Source organism: Macrobrachium rosenbergii, chromosome 2 (assembly GCF_040412425.1).
Source record: "Macrobrachium rosenbergii isolate ZJJX-2024 chromosome 2, ASM4041242v1, whole genome shotgun sequence".
NCBI classification, from domain to species: Eukaryota; Metazoa; Arthropoda; class Malacostraca; order Decapoda; family Palaemonidae; genus Macrobrachium; species Macrobrachium rosenbergii.
Window position 1 is genome coordinate 23,343,150 of NC_089742.1, and position 22,500 is coordinate 23,365,649.

Consider the following 22,500-nt stretch of genomic DNA (forward strand, 5'->3'; position numbering starts at 1 on the left):
TCATCTTCATTAATTTAGCAATGGTTGTTTTGCCGAGCTAAATTAAGTTCTGCTGATTATCAAAAGGAAATCTTATATTATTCCCTGAAATAAAATCATAATACACACCTCCCTGGAAATGGAAAAAAAATAGGAAAATATGAATAAAGTCAGCAGCATTCCGAGATGCTACATTGTAGTTTAACGTAATTGAGGTTCACCTGACCACGGAGATGACAAAGGGAATGTCTGCGTTCGAATCGGTGCACTTCAATTACAGGGCAATGGTGATTACCGTCTGATATTGTCAAGCATGTTCACCCTTCTAAATTTAAACACAAAGACTGTCTCGGAGGAGCTATGCAGACCGGTATTTCATACGGATTTTAAGAAATTTGGCAACATTTTAATAATTATAAGATATATTTCATTGCAATCGTTCACACATTCGGTGGGATGACAAGCAGTGACTGCACTCTACAAAACCAGCGCAGGACACCAACTTGGGTTCAACGTTCGCATATTTATTTCTATTCTTAAAACATATTCGTTATGAATAAATTTCCATTCGAAAATATATCATTGCTTTATTAACCACCCTGCGCCTTTTGTAAATTATTTTTTACATTGTTGAATCTAATTCTGTAAAAAAGAACCATTCACAAGTGTCAATGGAGTTTACGCGCAAACTGACAAACAACTGATTATGGCAACTGCAGAAGACAAGGGCTTCTTCCACTTGATGCACTACATTCTTTCTGTATGTTTATGAACCTTCACATTTGACTTATTAATCGTTTGTATGAAGGTAAGACAAGTTTTGTTCGCCCTTTAATAAATCTTAGGTATAGGGCTGATATACATTATTGTTCACGTAGTCATTTTTGATAATCGAATGTTTTCTTGACAGCTACCACTTCCAATAATCATGTATTGAGTAGTGTTGGAATTGATTTAAGTGATTAAAACTTTATACTTTTGGATATCAGCATACATAGCTGTAATATAAATATAAGAATGATCGATTTGCTTCGTAATTAATAAAAGAAAGTCACTGAAAAAGAATGTTCTGTTAAGATACGGCCTGTCTCTAACTTTTTGAAACTCATAGCAAATAACAGAATCATAAAAAATGATGTATACCGATAATGTCTAATGTCTTTTTGTCGGTTTACGCGTTTATAACGTTTGGATTAGGCCTCTTATATTCAGCCATTTAACTGTGGTTGTTTTTGTTGTGGTTAGTCTTGTTTTTGTTGTTGTGTTATGTTTCTTGTGCCCTCGAAAACTTTTTATATGGGGACCTAACATTTCAGAATAAACAAAGCCATTTTCATAAAATATTAGCGTACAGAATTATCTGCTTACTGCTGTTAATTGAAATTTAGTCATTTGTTTGAATTAAAAGTATTCGAGAACTTTATGAATGCAGTCTGCACTAGAATATTCTTATAATAACCGAGAGAGAGAGAGGTTTATTGACAGTTATCTATCTCTTTGTCCAGCAAAGTAATTTACAAGAATGCCTCCAAAATCAAATGACTCATGGGGTACTCGCAGATTAACGAACCGAACAAGAGCCGTGATCTTGAACATACATGGGCATTTCCGAAGCCAGAACCCAGAAATGTGTGAAACTGAGTTGATTGCAATGACATATGAAGTCACGGGAGTCTCAGTGAAGTCCATTTACAGTATTGAAAAGCAATCTATGGATGGCGGCATAAAATCTCCCCCGGCTAGGAAAGTACAATTTCCAGTTTTAGGGAAATTAGACAATTTTGATAAAGACTGCATACGTAAGGAAATCCATTCATTTTATGAAAGGGGTGATCTTCCAACACTGAACGCGGTACTGGATAGGGTAAAGGAACCACCCACCAACTTCCCGGGGAGCCTTAGCTCACTGAAAAGGATTGCTCAACAGCTTGGGTTCCTCTTCAGAAAGGTACGAAGTGGTAGATATTTCCTAATGGAAAGACGGAATGTGGTTGCTGCTGGAAATAAATACCTAAGGTTACTCAAGAGCCTTCCACGACCAGAGATATACTTGGATGTAACTCGGCTTAATCAAAATGAATACGTTGCCAGGTGTTGGACAGTGGAGGACGGATCTGTGGGTCCAAAATTAAAGACAGGAAAAAGGGCAAGGTTCATTATTGTTCATGCTAGTGGAAAGTAAGTATATCTTAGTTTAACCAGACCACTGAGCTGATTAACAGCTCTCCTAGGGCTGGCCCGAAGGATTAGATTTATTCTACGTGGCTAAGAACCAACTGGTTACCTAGCAACGGACCTACAGCTTATTGTGGAATCCGAACCACATTATGACGAGAAATGAATTTCTATCACCAGAAATAAATTCCTCTAATTCTTCATTGGCAGGTCGGAGAGTCGAACGCTGGGCCAACAGCGTGTTAGCCGAGAGCTCTACCCACCCCTCCAATGAAGAACTTTACATGGAGATAATGGATTTATACCAGGGGCACTCCTCAAGTTCAAATCTAAAACTGGTACCAAAGGAGATTATCACGATTCTATGAATCACGAATGTTTCCAATCATGGTTTGAGAATCAACTTTTACCAAATATCCCAAGTAATTCTCTAATCATCATGGACAAAGCATCTTACCATTCGAAGATTACGAATATAGCACCAACTGGTAGTTAAAAAAAGTGCCAAATAATCCAGTTGTAACAGAAAACAAGATTCCTCATGATCCATCTCTTACGAATGTAGAACTCCTCTGCCTTGTTAAATTAAACAAACACAATCAGGTCTTTTGTACTGATGAAATGGCACGTGAAAAGGGACATGAAGTACTACGGCTGCCTCCATATCACAGCCATTTGAACCCTATCGAACTGATTTGGGCTCAATTAAAGACATCGACTCGAAGCCAGAACTCTGATGCCAATAAAACTCTTCAACGAATAGACGCAGTACCTAGAGAAGCGATAGAAGCAATAATGCAGATGACTGGAAAAAACGTATTCGTCACACCAGAAAGAAAGAAGAGGAATATATAAAAAGAGATGTAGCTGTTAACTATTTGATAGAAAGTTTAGTTATAGACATTAGTGAAGATACCTCGGATTCAGAATATAGCAGAGATGAATGATGTTTACCTTGGTTATCAGCTTTCACTGATGCTGTTATGTTTGTTTACCAGGTCAGAATTGATTTTATAATTGTTATCAGCTTTGAATTAATGTTATTTGTTTGATTAGGCTTTCATATATTTTTGTTGCTTCCATTATTATCAAATTATTGCACATTGTTCTTTTGTTGATAAATGCAGTCTTTGAAGGTCCACTTTGTTTCATTACAACATCCTTAAATTGATTTATTCTACAAATATACCACTATATTTTTTTTTTTTTGGAAGGGGTGTTATTGACCACCAATAAGTAACTTAGTGTCTCATATATGGAGTAGTATGTTTGCCATCGGGTACATGCTCAAATGTATAAGTAAGCCTATGGCCTGCCTTGCCTCAGAATGAAAAAAAATGGTGTATAGACCTTTGCCTTGTCATTGACTCAAGATATAAGAAACTGACGTGTAGGACTATGGCCTGTCATCGCCTCAAGATATAAGAAATTGACATGTAGGCCTATGCCCCGTCATTGCCTCAAAATATAAGAAATTTATAAGTAGGTCTCATCTCACAATGATATGAACATTATGATGAATTAATTCCCTATTATCGGAACTGGCTGCATAAGTCTATGCTTCATTTCAGTTGATGTGGTCTATGGGGAACCGCTTATGTAAGCCAACACCAATTTAAAAGAGAAAAAAAAGCAAGATGCTTGTGTATTTAGGTTGCGCATGATAAAAAAAAAAAAGATGCACAGACAGAATGGTCCAAGATCAGAACTTCTTAATGATATTATATAACTTAATACATCTTTCATCGGAGATGTTAATAGCCCACTTCACAACTCCGGGAACTCAAATCTGTGGTGTTATCTTTCGTGCATGGAACTCAACATTACCGAACGAAGTCAAATCCTTACTGGTACTCATTTGGACTGTTAATTAGTGTGACGTCATTCCTCTTTCAAGAGCTACCCAACCACTGGTGTGCAATGGGCGGGGCTTAGCTGCAAAGAGCGGTGGACTCTGCTATAGCGCAAAATTGCGGGTATATTAATTTCAACGTGCTTTGCTTACCGGTGAAATGTTATTCTGTTTTCGCTGAGGAATTCTGGTGCCTATTTCGGAAATTATAAGCTGCACAACGTACCATCATGAGGATAAAGAATAAATAAAAAAAAAAAAACGCAGAACACACTATAGACCCCATCTAATTTCCGTGGTTTCCGGGTTTTCAAGATCCCGCAAGACTCTGCAGCGCCGCCCTGGTGGCAGTTCACCAAAACTAAAGAATGCAGTATACAGATAAAACCACCCATTATTTTTTAACGCATAAGGTTTCAACTCATCTGGCACCTAAAAATTTTCGTTCATTGAGAGACGGGTATGGCAACATTGTGGGATGCACTCTCCCGCTGACAGAGGGCGAGAGAAAAAAGACGGGGGAGAAGACACGAGAGAGAATGCAAACGAATGCTCAGGGAGAAAGAGGAGTAGGAATAAGAAACGAAAGCGAAGAGAGAGTGACGAGAGAGAATAACAAATGAAAGCAGAGAGAGAGAGAGAGAGAGAGAGAGAGAGAGAGAGAGAGAGAGATAGCAAACGAATGGGGAGAGGGAAAGGAGGGGAAATGACGATGAGCAGACGGATGAATCATCTAACATAGGACTAAGCATCTACTTTATTTTTTTAGCATTGACCACTTGAAGGAGTTTGGCATTTTTCACTAAAAAATCGTTACATTATAATATAGCATACCCTACTCGTTTGTAAGTTAGTGCTCATCGAAAAATGCATAAAATTTTCAGTTAGGCTCAGCTAGTATTAACCCGGTATGTATCCACCTCAGGGATCAAAGATATAATTTATTGATATACAGAAATATATAGAAATGGGTGTATATAATACTTTGATCCCCAAGGGGCTAGTACTAAACACAGTGTCCCATTGAGCTCCTGCCATGTTTAGTACTAGCGCCTCGGAGGTGATGCATAAGTGGATACATACTGGGTTAATACCAGCTCAGCTTTCCCTTATTACATACTAGCTGACCAACCAGGCAATGACCGGGAAAACTCTGAATGACAACGGATCATTGACATTAGAAAGGAGGTAACACGTGTGGTTTCGATTAACATGTCCCCGCAAAACCAAAACAACCCCCACTAAACCTGAACATCTAAATCAAAACACACCCCCACTAAACCTAAACACACCACCACTAAACTTCAACACACACTCCACTAAAGTGAAACATCTGCACTAAACCTAAGCACACCCCCACTAAATCAAAACACAGTTCCACTGAACATAAACACATCCCCCCACTAATCCTAAACACACCCACACTAAACCAAAACACACCCACACTAAACCAAAATACATCCCCACTAAACCTAAGCACATCATCCATTAAATCTAAACATTCTGCCCACCAAACCTAAACACCCCCCCCTAAACCTAAACACACACCACCCACTAAACCTAAATGCACCCACACTAAACCAAAGCACAGCCCAACTAAACCTAAACACACCCCCACTAAGCCTAAACACTCCCTAAACCTCAACACATCCCCCCACTAAACCTAAACACACTCTCACTAAACCTAAACTTATCCACCACTAAACCTAAACATCCCTCCCACCAAACCTAAACACAGCCTCCACTTCCACTAAACATAAACACCCCTCCCACCAAACCTAAATGCATCCCCACTACACCTGAACACACCCCAACTAAACCTAAACACACACCACACACACAACCTAAACATACCCCTCACTAAACCTAAATGCACTCCTACTATGCCTACTCTCACCCCCCCTATCCCTAAACACACACCCCCACTAAACCTATACACACCCCTCACTAAACCTAAATGTACCCCAATTAAACCTAAACACACCCCTAACAAACCTGAACACACCTCCAACAAACATAAACACAACCCCCAACTAAACCTAAACACACCACCACTAAACCTAAATACACACCCCACTAAACCTAGTCAAACTCCCACTAAACCTATACACATCCCCTGCTAAACCTGAACACACACACCCTAAACCTAAACACAAACCTTGAAACAGAATTATTAATCACAGGAAAGGAAAGCATTGTCAGTATTTCTATGGTCTCGAGTACATGAAATGATGCGGGATAATATTTTCCACATTAGTTACAAAAGGAAGGGGGAAGGGGAAGGGGATGTGGGCAGGGGTACAGGATTGAAACCTACGCGAAAAACTTCCTGAGGTTAAATGAGGGCCGAGAGCAAAATTTCGTCTAGATCTGTCTAGCGGTTCGGATTTCTATAGAGCACAAATTTACATAGTTACATTCACTTTTATTATATACATGAGCTTTCATTATTGTTACTTGTTTGAGGAACAGTCACATTCGTTAGTGACGGTACTGTGTACTTTTGTTATCGTTCACAAGTGAAAAGAATTATTTTTATTTTTTTTATAAATTTATTTTGAATTATAGGAGCAAAACAGTACATATATCAATAATATATCTAATATAAAATAAAAAAAAATCTTCAGTGATAAAACTTCGCCATTGTCGAAATTATAATATGACATAAAACGAAACATTCTGAAATGTGAACGATAAAATCAGAGCTGGCAACCACATGCACTCTCCCGAAACAATAACAACACGAGAAATGAAATTTACGTCGGACAACAGTATCCAGGTGGATCAATCGTTTCAACGAAGGAGAAAACCTCAAGAATCGGCCTAGAAAAGGACGACCCCGATGCACTACTCGAGAGCAGGATGACCAGATCACTGCTAAAGTCACCTCACAGCCTATAACAACTGCTGTGAAAGTGAAAAAAGAACTAGGTCTTCAAATCTCTAGTGTTACGGTGAGAAGGCGAATGCACAACCAAGGACTTCATCACCGAAGTCCGGCTATCAAATCCTCCGTCTCAAAATCACCAAGAGCAACGAGTAGCTTTCGTCTTTAGTATAGCGACGGTCATGGTATACTCCACTGCTGGAGACCTAATAACACAAGGTAAGTAATTAATACCGCTAGTTTTCATGTAGGGTTAGGCCTATGTAGAACATGAACTTTCTTCACTACACTGATTAAATACCTACAAGCTCGTTAAAAAATAACGTTTCTTTTTGCTTTCAAGGATAACAATTTATGTCTATTAGAATCCCAATGAATTACCTATACAGTGGAGAGTGAGAAAACATTCTTAATATCAATGTAAATTCCTTGTTGCTGAATTTTGTGAATATTGGTGATATTCAGCGTTGATATTTTCGTTTATTTGCGATAATTTTTTTTTTTTTTTTTTTGTATCTCAATTTCGCGGCGAAGTAGAAGAATTTCAGCAGGATTATGGGGATGGATGGCTGCATGTAGCCCAAGGGAGCTGATTCCCGTCGACGAGCGTTTAACCGGACAGCAATATGTAGACATTCTTGATGAAGTCCTGATCCCATCGGTAACGAAACCTCTACTACCGGATCATTTGCCAGTCTACCTTGTAATGGACAACTCCTCTGTTCATAACTCAAAAGTGGTCAGTGATTGGTTTGCTGAACAGAACAATGTCGTATGTACTCGTATACTGGCCTGCGAAACCTTCTGACCTCAATCCGACTGAAAATCTTGGGGGACAAATGGTAAGGGAATGGGACACTGGGGCAATAAAAACCAAACCTGCGCTGATCAAACACTGCCTGTCAGTGTGGGAATCATTAAGACCGAAAAGGGGGATGAATAATTATTGTCAAACTCTGGTAGATTCAATGCCAAATAGGCTATGAGCTGCGATTGACAATGATGGAGGTCATACTAAATATTAGACTTAGTTTTTCTTATTTATATTTATGTTACAGGCTACAACTTAAGTCATTATTCAAATAATGCATAATGTTATCTTTATAAAGAAAAGGGGAATTTATTTCTGTTATACCAAGGGAATATCAATTTATATTATACCATAGGAATATATATTTACTATTACCTTTTATTCACTATCATAATGTGTAAGACACAGAAGGAAAATTAAATTATTTGATGAACTGTTGTTAACTGTGAGAAAGAAAAGACTGTTTCTTTATACTTCATATTTCCATTTTGCTCTTACATGAGTGAAATGATTATTATAATTTATATTTAGTTTCTTCGGACATCCCACGCTTTCATATGTCAATAAATTTTTCAAGTGAATTATTGTGTTTTTATTCCTTTTATCCTTTATGATTCAGTAAATAACAACAGACTTGCATCAATACTTATTATATGCAAGATAAGTAGGCATTAAGTCTAACAATGAACAACTTAATACAAACAGATGTTTCCGACCAGACCTAGTAATGAGATTTAATTCTTAATGACAGCATGAAAATTGAAACCATACATAACTGATAAAGCAAAGGCATTGCTTTTTGTTATTTTAATTTTTATATTTTAACTTTTTCTCAAGTAAAAACATAGAGCCCGAAAATACACGTAAAGCACACCATGCTGTAGTTGCCAGATGTTGCTTTCTAAGTTAACATTTTGTCCAAGTATATCTTAGTTTAACCAGACCACTGAGCTGATTAACAGCTCTCCTAGGGCTGGCCCGAAGGATTAGATTTATTTTACGTGGCTAAGAACCGACTGATTACCTAGCAACGGGACCTACAGCTTATTGTGGAATCTGAACGACATTATGACGAGAAATGAATTTCTATCACCAGATATAAATTCCCCTAATCTTCACTGGCCGGTCGGAGAGTTGAACGCTGAGCCAACAGCGTGCTAGCCGAGAGCTCTACCCACCCCTCCAATGAAGAGTCTAACATTTTGTCCAAAAATCTAGATTGAGAGTATCAAGACTTCTATAGTTGCCACCGAAAATCTCGACTGAGAGTACCGTCACTAAGGAACGTGACTGTACCACACCGTAGAAGAGCCTTCAAAGCAGGTTTTTTAACTTCATTTACTTGGTTTAACAATAACATTTTCAGTTATGATAAAATTTTGTTTAGTACGAGAGAGGGGGAATGCATTCTTATACGTAGACCTATTCTGATTTTACCCCGCACCATCCCTTACCTACTCGTAACTTCTATGAATGTCAACAAAATAATCACGGAGTCGATAGGAGCGGCGATCTTCCTGCCGAGGGTGTGACATCGGGCGGCCATATTGAAATACCTGGTCCAGTAAACAATACAACTTGACGCTACAGTGGCAAAACACAAAGGCAATATTATATCCATCTAAGAAACTGCATTTTGGTATGGTTAGCTACTTTGGTATTTCCGGGATTATTGCTTGGTGAAAGTTTTGAAAACATGTTTAGCAAAACATGATTTTTTTTCCCGCCATGCTCAACATCTTGTCAACAAACCGACGACAGAATAGTCTAGCAAAGTCCTTTCTTTCTACTCAAGTCTTTGTAATGATAATTAAAGAGAATTATTATATAAGGTCTACAATAGGAAAGTAATTCTGATTTATTTGCAATAAAATTGTTTAAAAAAGGATAAAATAATAAAAAATACCAGCCTAATCATTGGTCATAGGTCTAGCGTTTACTTGGCCAAGATTCTTTTCCTTGTTGCTACTATTCTTGAATGGTATTTTTTCCATGGTATGATGTTCACATAACTTGGAACTTAGAGAAATGATTTTGGCATATTCGAAATTAAAAGTGTACGTAGAATAAGATTAAATAATACAGCGTCTCACCAAATGAGTAGTTTGAGGCATACGTGTAGCCTGGGCTATCAAATTTCATTTTTTAGCCTTCACCAATCTAGGAGACATGTTTATGAAAACATAAATCAAACCAATGTTTGTTACACATGCAATAAATACAACTAATTTTTTACTCTGAACTGAATCATAGTTGTTTCCTACGCTTTGCTTTCGTCGTCTGAAATACACTGAACGACTGTGATGCCTCGGAATTTCGTTGAGAATCTACGATTGATAAAATGAGTTGCTAAACAATTCTAACCCTTCCTTTACATGTCTTAATACTGAAAACTTGACGGCACAACAGTATCCTACAGACCTTCCTACTGAAAAGAATTCTTAATGACTGACAAAATAGCCTACAGCGAGGCAGTGCTGCGAGTGTCCTTATGCATCACAATAGCAGGTTTAAAGGACGAAACCCGTTGTCACAACCTATAAGCTGATAGGCCTACTTGATACTTAGCATTTTAAATAACGATCAAGATCGCTTTTGCTTTAAATTATGTAGAATATATAAGATTATTGAAGTTCTAACTTCAAAATTGAAATCCCCACTGCATTGTGTGTCATAATAGTATGCTGAAAATATCAGACATGTTAAACGAGAGCATACCTGGGAGCCAGAGTTGACGGAGCAGTCACGTAGCCTGGCTTGGGCTACCCCTTTCCTCTGTTTGGCATTTCAGAGGCAATGCGATTTAACCAGACCAACCATTACCTAGGAACCGTGCCCGTGCCAGCCGCGGGGAACGGGGAGTCTTCGTTCCCCTGGACACACAAAAGTACACCATGACTCTTCCGTCTACATGCTGATCTGACTAGTATAAAATAATGGGTAAATAAAATTAAGTATGCTTTACTCACTTGTCAAATGTCATTCCATTATCTCTTGGAGAATTCTTGTTCCCATTTCTGCAATTATAAACTACACAACGTAGAGAATGGACGAAAAAAATCACAGGATACACTAAGCAATCTTTCAACTTCCGCGGTTGCCGGGTCTTTGAAGACGTCCACGAGGCTCGGCGGCTGTAAGCAGCGCCGCCCTGGTGGCGAAACATCGAGTTACATAGTACTAGTATACGGAAAGTCTCCAAGTATTACTGACACTGTGGAAATAATACTCGAAATCAGAGCCCGATGATGAGTGTACGCTCTCAAGGTTTGTTACCAATAAGCTACTGAATGCGAGAAAAGACAAAATCGTATTTCAAAAACCGTTGGAAAAGTTCTTTCAGCATTGCTTGGGAAACGAAAATCATGAGACAATGCAATTGAACGCTTAGCTTGATTAGATTAATGTTTCATAGCCTTTCTTTTCTTACATAGTATCATTACATTGGAAATATATTTGTTTAAACAAATCTTTTTTGCAATGTTTTATACATCAATATACGCATGGTTTCCGTAAAATACAGCCAGACTTTGTTGATAGCGAGTTCTTTAACGTTCTGCCGCCGGAATTTTAAAGAGCTACTGTTGCATTATTCATAAACCCCGTCCCACCCCGTCCAGAGCACCACACGCCTATCTCACTTATTTGTTATGACGCGATTTCTACCTATTTTTATAAAAGAAGGCAAATAAGGAAGGTTATTATTGACATCAATATGAAGAAAGACAATGCCAAACATGAAACTTTCGGGCTAGGAAGGAAGTTCGTGAGTTCCGAGTCATTCGTGTCTTTTTTTTTTTTTTTTTTTTTTACAGTTTCACTGACGACATTGTGACTCATCATGTAAAGAAAAATTATGAAAAAAACACATAATTGAAACATCGATGGATAAGACTCTTGCACATAATCGTACATGCTGTGCAGTGTGTAGGCAAAGTATGCTTGCCAACGCGTTTGGAAAGGTGTCACGCTCACACCAAGTCTCCCGCCATCCTGAGTCGGGTCTGTGACTGCCATGTTTAAAGATCCCGTCGGATCGACAGCTCGTGATGGCGGTTAGTTTAGATGGCTGTTGGTTTATTAGTTGTCATCCAGATACATCCAGGGGAATCAAGGGAGAAACGATCCAAGTGGACGAAGGACTGATTGCTTAAGAGAGGCCAACTTCAAGGAATACTTCGCCAGTGAAGGTAGGATAGCATTTCAAAACGACTTCCTGTAAATTCAAAACCATGTAATTAGCCTACAAACTCATTCAACTCACCTCATCGTCATTGAGGCCGGTTGTAGAACAAACCAGGTTTTGATAAACTCACACGGGGCACATCTTGATCATAAATAAACAGCAGTTCATTGCAAAACCAAAGTAATGGCGTGTAAATATCAACCGCCGAGTTCTCAGACTTCTTGGAGGCTGTGCATTTTCTTTGTTACATCATGAAATGTGCAGTTTGGGTCAAGTTCTGTCATGGAGTTTAGATATAGCCTTATTTCTGATATTTTTTATTGGATATTCTTTTGATTTTACTGTCCACAATGCTGTCTTTTCCCCGTATAGATGAATCAAGTCTTAAAATAACTTCTCTTTTGTTTGTCCTTCAAAGTAATCTCAGTCATTATATAAAGTATGTCTAGTTCTTTCCAGTTCTAATGCTATAGGGTGACTGAGGTATGAACTGGAGGAGCATGCGCATTGGGCGTAGTCACAGGTACAGGGTTGAGGACGAGTAGGCTCTGCTCACAAGGGTCAGACAGTTAGCCTACGTGTTGGTCTACACTGGCACCATAGAGCGTCAATCACTGGAGTAGCGATCTTCCTGTCAAGCGTGTGACCTTGGGCGGCCATATTGAAAGGTCTCGGTCCAGCTCGTAGTACTCTACTTTATGAATATTATTATTTTGATTATTATTATTATTATTATTATTATTATTATTATTATTATTATTATTATTATTATTATTATTATTATTATTATTATTTGACCCAATTGCACGGAGAAAAGTTATCTTACAAAAACAGGTTGGCCTAAGCACTCCAATCACTACACACTAACATTCACAATACACTTACACTCACTAAACACTCACACTTACTATACACTCACACTCACTAAACACGCACACTTACTATGCACTCACACTCACTAAGCACTCAACTTTACTATACACTCACACTCAATAACACAACACTCACTGAATACTCAACACTCACCAGGCACTCAATATACACTAAACGCTCACTAAACACTCATAAAACTCTGAATACTCATTGTACCCCAAACACTCAGTAAACATTCATTAAACACTCACTTAATCCTAAACATTCATTAAACACTAAACATTCAGTAAGCACTCTCTATACACTAAACATTCACTAAGCGCTCACTATACACTAAACCACTAAACCCTAAACACTTATTAAACACTAAATACTCACGAAACCCTAAATACTCATTACATCCCTAAACACTCATTAAACAGTCAATGAACACTCACTAATCACTCATTAAACACTAAATACTCACGAAACCTTAAATACTCTTTACATCTCTAAACACTCATTAAACACTAAACAGTCAATGAACACTCACTAATCACTCATCAAACACTCGCAAAACACTTGCACACTAAACATTCACTAAACACTGATTGTCATAAGACATTCACTAAACACTCACTCAACATTCACTGAATACTTACTAAACATTCACTAAACACTAACATTCACTAAACCCTAAAGACTCACTAAACACTCACTGAACACTTACAGACTGAACATTCACTGAATACTTGCACATCAAACATTCACTAAACATTCAGTTAACCCTATGCATTCACTAAACACACACGAAACATTCACTAAACCCTAAACACTCAGTGAATGCTTGCACACTGAACACTAACGTTCACAAAACATTCAATAAACCCTAAACTTTCACTCAATACTTGCACAGTAAACATTCACTGAATACTTACACACTAAACATTCACTAAACACTAACATGCATCAAACCTTCACTAAACCCTAAACACTCACTAAACACTTACACACGAGAAATTCACTAAACCTTAAACACTCACTAAACATTCACTGAATACTTACACACTAAACATTTACTAAATACTAACAATCACTAAACATTCACTGAATACTTACACACTAAACATTCACTGAATACTTGCACACTAAACATTCACTAAATACTAAAGAATCACTAAACATTCACTAAACCCTAAACATGTGCTAAACATTCACTGAATACTTACACAATAAACATTCACTAAACCCAAAACATTCACTGAATACTTACACGTTAACAATTCGCTAGCATTCACTGAATACTTACACTTTAACAATTCACTAACATTCACTAAACCCTAAACTAAATATTTACTAAAGCCTAAACTAAACATTCACTAAACACTCATAAACATTCACTAAACACTTACTCACTAAACCCTAAACATTCGCTAAACACTTACTCATTAAACATTAACGATAAAAAAAATTCACAATCGCACTAAACCCCTGTTTAATTTGCAGGTTACCAGACATTTAAAGATGGTCGCAAGGCTTTACAGCACCACCCTGGTGGAAGACCACCGAACTACGTAGTACTGGTATAGAGATCGCAACTCCTCATCTTATGGGCCTTCACCTTTTCCTCAAGATAGGCCATGTAGACCTCATTCACATTTTTTTCATCTTCCAGTTCCAGTATTTTTCTTTGTTCTTTTCAAGTTCTGTTTCTTGGCGAGCGAAGAAGTACTTCAGTTGTCCGATATCCTTTTTTTTTCTTAATCATGGCATCCTCCCATTCTTAATTTTTCTTCTTTAGGCACTCGTTATTCGAGGAAAGGTCCTTATTTTTGCTTTCAATTTTCCTTAGCATTTCCTGAGCATCAGCAAGAGCTGTTCGAAGCTCTTCAACACAGGACCAACCTTCCCTTAAGTCCTTCTCTAAATCCTCATTCTTTTGGATATGAAATTCTTTCTTCCGAATGGTGCCATCATTTTCAGTCTGGTTGTTCCCGTTCCTGAGAGCAGACTTAATCGTATTGGCCTTTCCATGTATATGGCTAGTTAGTCCTCCAAAAGCATTTTTAACAATATCACGTCCAAAGTTTTGAACTCCCTTTATAAACAATAACACTGATCCAAAAAGATTCATAGCCAACAATTGCGCACAAAAGTTTTCCAGTACTGGAAACATGGTTACCTTTCCTTCTGCTGCTTCAAAGAATATAATTTTATTTACAAATGATTCTAACGGAAACTGGAATAAAAAGGGAGAAAAAGACAAATTTCCAAAATATGTTTTAAGAAAATATTGAAGTCTTCAGTTCAGGCGAAATAAGATTCCAGAGGAAAAGAATTTGTCTCTTGTACATGTTTCTAGAAATGGACTTGAAATCTAGGCTCTAAAAATACTGACCAGACCTAAAATTACTTAATTATTGGTGTCTATAATTAAATCTGCTTTATAAACCAATAGATAAAATCGTTAAGAACCTCACATCTGTGCGTACAAAATGGAATTAATAAAGCAATGGCATTTTACCTTATATAAACGCTGGTAGTTATGCTCATTCATTCATACACACACACACACACAAACACACACATACACACATATTATATTATATATATATATATATATATATATATATATATATATATATATATATACACATATATATATATATATATATATATATATATATATATATATATATATATATATATATATATATATATATATATATATATACACACACACATATGTATATATATATGTGTGTGTGTGTGTGTGTATGAGTGAGTGTATGGGTAAAAAAGTCATATAGCTGTAGGCTTCTTAGTTGCAATCAAGGTGAGTATCTAGGAAAAGGCATACGTATATGATATCACAGTTTATTATCTAGCAATGTCACTTTACACCATCAAGGCTAAACTGAGCTAAAAAGACACTTTTCTTTTTAGCTCAGCTTTGCGTTGATGATGCAATGAGACATTTCTTAATGCCGTCGGCAATAAGAAAGTGACATGATATATGTATGCCTTTTCCTGCATGTATTTTTATATATATATATATATATATATATATATATATATATATATATATATATATATATATATATATATAATCATATATATATATATATATATAAAAATCAGAAGCTGTTTCTGCTGATACATACATATATATATATATATATATATATATATATATATATATATATATATATATATATATATATATATATATATATATATATATATACATATACATATATATATATATGTATGTGTGTCTATATTGTATGTATATATAAATTATATATATACTTTATATATAATTTCCAAGTCATAGAGCGTCAATCACTGAAGTGGCGATCTCACTGCCGAGCGTGTGACCTCAGGCGGCCATATTGAAAGGTGTCGGTCCAACTCATAGTACTATACTTTATTATTATTATTATTATTATTATTATTATTATTATTATTATTATTATTATTATTATTATTATTATTAACTTTTTTCTACTATTATTACTATTAATATTATTATTATTATTATTATTATTATTATTATTATTATTATTATTATTATTATTATTATTATTATTATTATATTACCTGACCTAATTTCACAGAGAAAAATTACCTTACAAAAACAGGTTGACCCAAGCTCTCCAACCATTGTGGTCAAGGCCTAAGCATCTGCTCTTAGATCTAAGCAGTGTTTAGATAAATGGTTCCTGTAAATTACAGGACTTTCTTTGCATACAGCCACTAAACACCAACTAAACAGTAATATACAACCACCAAACACTAACATTCATAATACACTTGCACTCACTAAACACTTACAATACTATGCATTCACACTCACTAAACACACACACTCACTATATACTCATACTCACTGAACACTCACACTTGCACTTACTAAACACTCACACTTAATAACACTTACTGAACACACAACACCCACTAGGCACTCACACTAAATGCTCACTAAACACTCATAAAACAGTAAACACTCACTAAATATTTACTGTACCCCAAACACTCGGTAAACATTCACTAAACACTCATTTAATCCTAAACATTCATTAAGCTCTAAACACTCACTAAGCATTCACTAAGCACTCACTATACACTAAACACTCACTAAACATTCACAAAGCACTCACTATGCACTAAACACTCACTAAAGTTAAACACCAAATACTCAATAAACCCTAAATGCTCAGTAAATCCCTAAACACTCATTAAACACTAAACAGTCAATGAACACTCTTTAATCACTCATTTAACACTTATTAAACACTTACAAATGAAACATTCACTAAACACTAATTTTCACAAGACACTCACTAAACATTCACTGAATACTTACTAAACACTCACTAAATGCTAACATTCACTAAACCCTAAACACTCACTAAACATTCACTGAATATTTACAGACTAAACATTCACTGAATACTTACACACTAAATATTCACTAAACACTTACATTCACTAAACCCTAAACACACGCTAAACACACACTAAATATTCACTAAACCCTAAACACTCACTAAACATTCACTGAATACTTACCCACTAAACATTCACATAAGATTCACTAAACCCTAAACACTCACTAAAGATTCACTAAACCTTAAACACTCACCAAACATCCACCGAATACTTACACACTAAACATTCTCTAAACCCTAAACTAAACATTCACTAAACCGTAAACATTCGCTAAACTCTTACTCATTAAACATTAACAATAAAAAAATTTTACAATCGCACTAAGGCCCTGTTCAATGTGTGGGTTGGAGTCTCCAACCGGCCAACAAAGAATTAGAGGAATTTATTTCTGGTGATAGAAATTAATTTCTCGGTATAATGTGATTCGGATTCCACAATAAGCTGTAGGTCCATTTGCTAGGTAACCAACTGGTTCTTAGCCACGTAAAATAAGCCTAATCCTTCGGGCCAGCCCTAGGAGAGCTGTTAATCAGCTCAGTGGTCTGGTTAAACTAAGGTATACTATCTTAGACCTTTAAAGATGGCCGCAAGGCTTTGCAGCACCGTCCTGGTGGAAGACCCCTGAACTGCATAGTACTGGTATAGAGATCGCAACTCCAGGTATACACCCTCTAAGGTGGTCTCTAAAATGACGCCATGCAGATGCTCCAACATAATTACTAACATTGGAGAGCCCGTAGGTTCGTGCACAAAGGCCTTTAGATTCCCGCTGCCCGCCGCCTTTTCTGGTTGCCCGTATACGGTAAACAGTATTTCTTGCTGCTGCTTAGTTTTCGTATCATTATAGCTACGGCTTATCGGTAGCAACTCAAAAGGACATACGCGTTTTTATGATTGAAATATATTTTTGCATTATTTCTAATCTGTATAACCCGTGACTTGCATAGAAATAGGGAACATGGTAGGAATTCAAGGTCAATTTGTGTACATTCGAATAAGATGGGATTAAGCCAGTCGTCCTTAGTGGTCTGATAACCTCAACTTTATAAAGTGTTGAATTCTTTGCTTCGTAATACTTCATCCTACTTATTTTTATTAAGTGTATTTTTCCAGCAAAGAAGAATAATCAGTTAACACAAATCTTCCTTGCTTTGGACAAGCCAGCCCATTTCTTTCAATAACTAGAACATACAATTTAGGCCAAAGCCAAGAGCTGGACCTACGAGGTCATTCAGCGCTGAAAGGGATATAGACGGTAAGAGGGTCTGAAAGGTGTAAGAGGAGAAAAACCTCGCAGCTGCAATATGGAACAATTGTTAGGGAGGGTGAAAAGTCAGATGGAAGAAAGAATATGAACGGAGGTATAGTTAAAGGAATGAAAAACGTTGCAGGTAGGGGCTGAAAGGACGCTGCAAAGACCCTTAAGTAATGCCTACAGTGCACCACGTGAGGTGCACTGACGGCACTACTCCCTTACGGGGCATTTCTTTCGAGTTTAATCCTGTTTTGTAAGTATCCAGGCCGCAGTCCCACCCAAACCCAATTGAATGGTACTAATTCTCTCGGCCTGGAATAAATAGAATTTATAAATATGCCCTTCTCGGTCTCTCGATAATTAAAAATCACGCCGTCGGTCTAATGAATGCGAGATAGTCGAACCCCTGAAACCGGCTACAGCAAATGTGACCATTTTAAACACTTGTGAAAATGGTTTGTGGTCATTTCTCTGGACGAAATTTCCTAGGTAAATGTCCTTGAAAAGAAAGGCCATTATCGTTTTTTCTCCGAATCTCTCGTGTTTTAAAGAGGGACCAATTGTTTTCGCTAAGCCTTGCAAGGTTATATTGTTAGTTCCTGCATTATTGTATCCTACGGTTTTCTGTATATGAAATAATGAATTACACATCAAAAAAAATCTTAGAGTAATATCTTTTTAAACGTAACATTTTTCATAAAGGATATTGGTTTATATCTTCGAGGGTTATTCCCAATTATTTATTTTTTATTATTATTGTTGTTATTATTATTGCTCTATATATGTAAATGTTATCAAACAACAAGTCTAAAAACGCTTTCTGTTGCAAACGATAGCTTCCCCAATATACAATGAGGTTTTCATAAATTACAGAAAGCATAAAGGGAAAAAATACAAAGCAAACATCAAATTATAGTAAGACTTTTTTATTTACCAGTGCAAGTACATAGAAAATTCTGGTATATCAGCAACACAATTCTTGTTCCATCTATCTCTCTTAGGGTGAATAATTCTCTCTCTCTCTCTCTCTCTCTCTCTCTCTCTCTCTCTCTCTCTCTCTCTCTCTCTCATTCTCTCTTTGTGGGTGTCTCCCCTACTATTTTCAGAAATTGTCAAACTGTTCAAGTATTTCTCTCTTCTCAAACTCTCTCTCTCTCTCTCTCTCTCACTATCATTCGAGTTTGTGGGTGTTCAAGTATTTCGGAATTATCAAACTCTCTCTCTCTCTCTCTCTCTCTCTCTCTCTCTCTCTCTCTCTCTCCCCTACTATCATTCGAGTTTGTGGGTGTTCAAGTATTTCAGTCAAACTCTTTCTCTCTCTCTCTCTCTCTCCCACTATCATTCGAGTTTGTGGGTGTTCAAGTATTTCAGAATATCAAAACTCTCTCTCTCTCTCTCTCTCTCTCTCTCTCTCTCTCTCTCTCTCTCCCCTCCTATCATTCGAGTTTTTGGGTGTTCAAGTATTTCGGAATTATCAAACTCTCTCTCTCTCTCTCTCTCTCTCTCTCTCTCTCTCTCTCTCTCTCTCTCTCTCTCTCTCTCACACACACAATCTTTCGAATCTGTAGGTGTTCCAGTATTTCGGAATTATCAAACTCTCTCTCTCTCTCTCTCTCTCTCTCTCTCTCTCTCTCTCTCTCTCTCTCTCTCTCTCTTTACCCCACAAGCTCTCGGGCTTGTGGGGTGTTCAAGTATCTCTCTCTCTCTCTCTCTCTCTCTCTCTCTCTCTCTCTCTCTCTCTCTCTCTCTCTCTTATTGTCAAATGTGCATTTGCTGTTATCATATAAAAAGATTATCTTTACTTTATAGGCGCTGATGAAAAAGGATTACAGGTTCTGAATCTGTTTAGGGAAAAAGCTCGCCGATGAAAGTGCACTTTTGACATATTGGAAAATGATTTGATAAAACAGAGTCCTTTTTAGTCAAAAACGCTTTTGTTGTGAGCCGTGTCTTCTTCAGTGCTTTATACCCTTTAACATTCTTTTTGGCGGTTCTGGTGTCCAGATCTGAGTTTAAAGGAATTTTTCATATTCTGGTATAAAGTAATAAAACCTTTGCGTTTCGACTGTCATCGCGTATCTGGTTCGCTTGCTTGACGCCGCCAGAATTCGTTTGTGAGTGCTTCTCCTGAAAGACGTGAATGTTTTCGCTGTTGTTGATTTTCACTTTTATGAAAAGAAAACTATTGTGCCAGCTTTGTCTGTCCGTTCGCATTTTTTCTGTCCGCCCCCAGAACTTAAAAACTACTGAGGCTAGAGGGCTACATTTTGGTATGTTGATCATCCACTCTCCAGTCATCAAACATACCAAATTGCAGTCCTCTAGCCTCAGTAGCAGTTTTTATTTTATTTAAGGTTAAAGTTAGACAAGAACGTACATCTGGTACCGCTACAGATGCCACAAACACAGGCCACCACCGGACCATGGCTGAAAGTTTCATGGGCCGCTACTAAGAATTTCATGGACAGTGACTGAGTTTCATACAGCATTATACGCTGTACAGAAAACTCGACTGAGCCGAAGAAACTTCGTCGCATTTTTTACTTGTTTAATATAATTTAGTCTTCTAGGATTTTTTTTCCGAAATTCACAGGTAAATTAACGAAAATCAAATATTTAAGTAACGAATATTTTATTTCACAAGTTTGCAATTATTGACTAATATCCTGTGTTATGATGCATTGAGGAGGATAATTCAGTGTCTCTGTAGAATAGTTGCCAGGAAATTCATTTCATAGTCCCAATATTAGAGAGTTCATGAAATTAACTTCAAGTTATCCGCAGAAATACATTCAAATATTTGTGAGTTAATATAAAAAATCACGTTTAGTTTCAGGTCATCTCTAATATTTTTCCTGGGTTCAGTCTCAGATTCCCTGAGAATTTGTTTTAATGGAACTGTGTCCAAATCTCTGTAGATGAATAACCAATAAAGAAATTTCGGTCTTTGTGGACTAGTGTATAGGAAATGAAGTTCGGATATTCCCTAGAATGGTTTTGAGAAAATGAAGCTCAGAAACTCTATTGAAGACGATCAGGAATAAAGGTCAGTTTCTCTGTAAGTCAGCATTAAAGGAATAGGTTGAGAGCACTTCCTTACTTTATCAACAGTTCTTATCGCAATTTTGACCTCTGTTTCTTAGGCACTCTAGATTTATGAGAAAAAAAAAAAGTCTGTCAAGCAATACCTCTGTTTCTTAGGCACTCTAGACTTATAAGAAAAAAAAAGTCTATCAAACATTATGCCAGGTATACATTTCTCAGGAGTGGTTCTTCATACAAATGAATCTGTTACAGAATACAACCAAATCGTGGTAAGTGAAGCTACTACTGTTTGGCAAGTTACAAACTGATCTTTCCATGAATGGTGTGGATACGTGTATCTATATCGCACAGTCAGCTACCTATTTGTCGGTCCTTACAAAAAAATACTTTTTAAACCGAAAGTTTCATTTCATTAACTCGGAAGCCAGAGAGTGTAGGATCCAAAACACCTCAGTGTTCTCTTGTTACAGTATATGAATTTAAATCCATATTTTGTCGAAGTCTTTTCCATGAGGGTAAACGTTTTTCAAATCGCAAATTAAAATGGGTGTGATTGTTTTTTTTCTGTAACTTGATTATATACATATTTCTGTCAAATCTTATGATTTTTCATTGATGTTTATAGACCTTTCTATGTAAGTTTGTCCGGTATGCGATTGAATACAAAGGACAGAAAATAAATGATTTTATGTGTAAATACATATATAAAGGTCCTTGTGTTTGTGTTCACGTTGACATTGGACCCATTTACATTAAATATCGAATTAAGTTATATTGTATATTAAGCCACTTACTGAATTTCATAATTTTTCCTGAATATTTCTATATACCCGATAACATAAAAATAGTTAAAAAACAAAATAGGTTTGATATGATCTATCTCAGCCTTAATGCATGCTAGATGCACTCATTTAGATTTGAAAAATCCCACATATGGAATAATATATTTATTCCATAAAAATAAGACACTGCTTCTTTCCAGATTACCAATAAAAAGATAATT

General features: G+C 36.7%; 1 long non-coding RNA gene across 1 annotated transcript in view; it reads right to left on the minus strand.

Annotated features, from left to right (window-relative positions):
* LOC136849638 (uncharacterized) overlaps positions 1–10,811 on the minus strand; it is a 46,896-nt gene extending 36,085 nt beyond the window's left edge. The window contains exon 1 of the long non-coding RNA XR_010856344.1: positions 10,674–10,811. This is a non-coding gene — a long non-coding RNA (uncharacterized lncRNA). The remainder of the gene's footprint in view (positions 1–10,673) is intronic.
* Between the last annotated feature and the right edge of the window lie 11,689 nt (positions 10,812–22,500).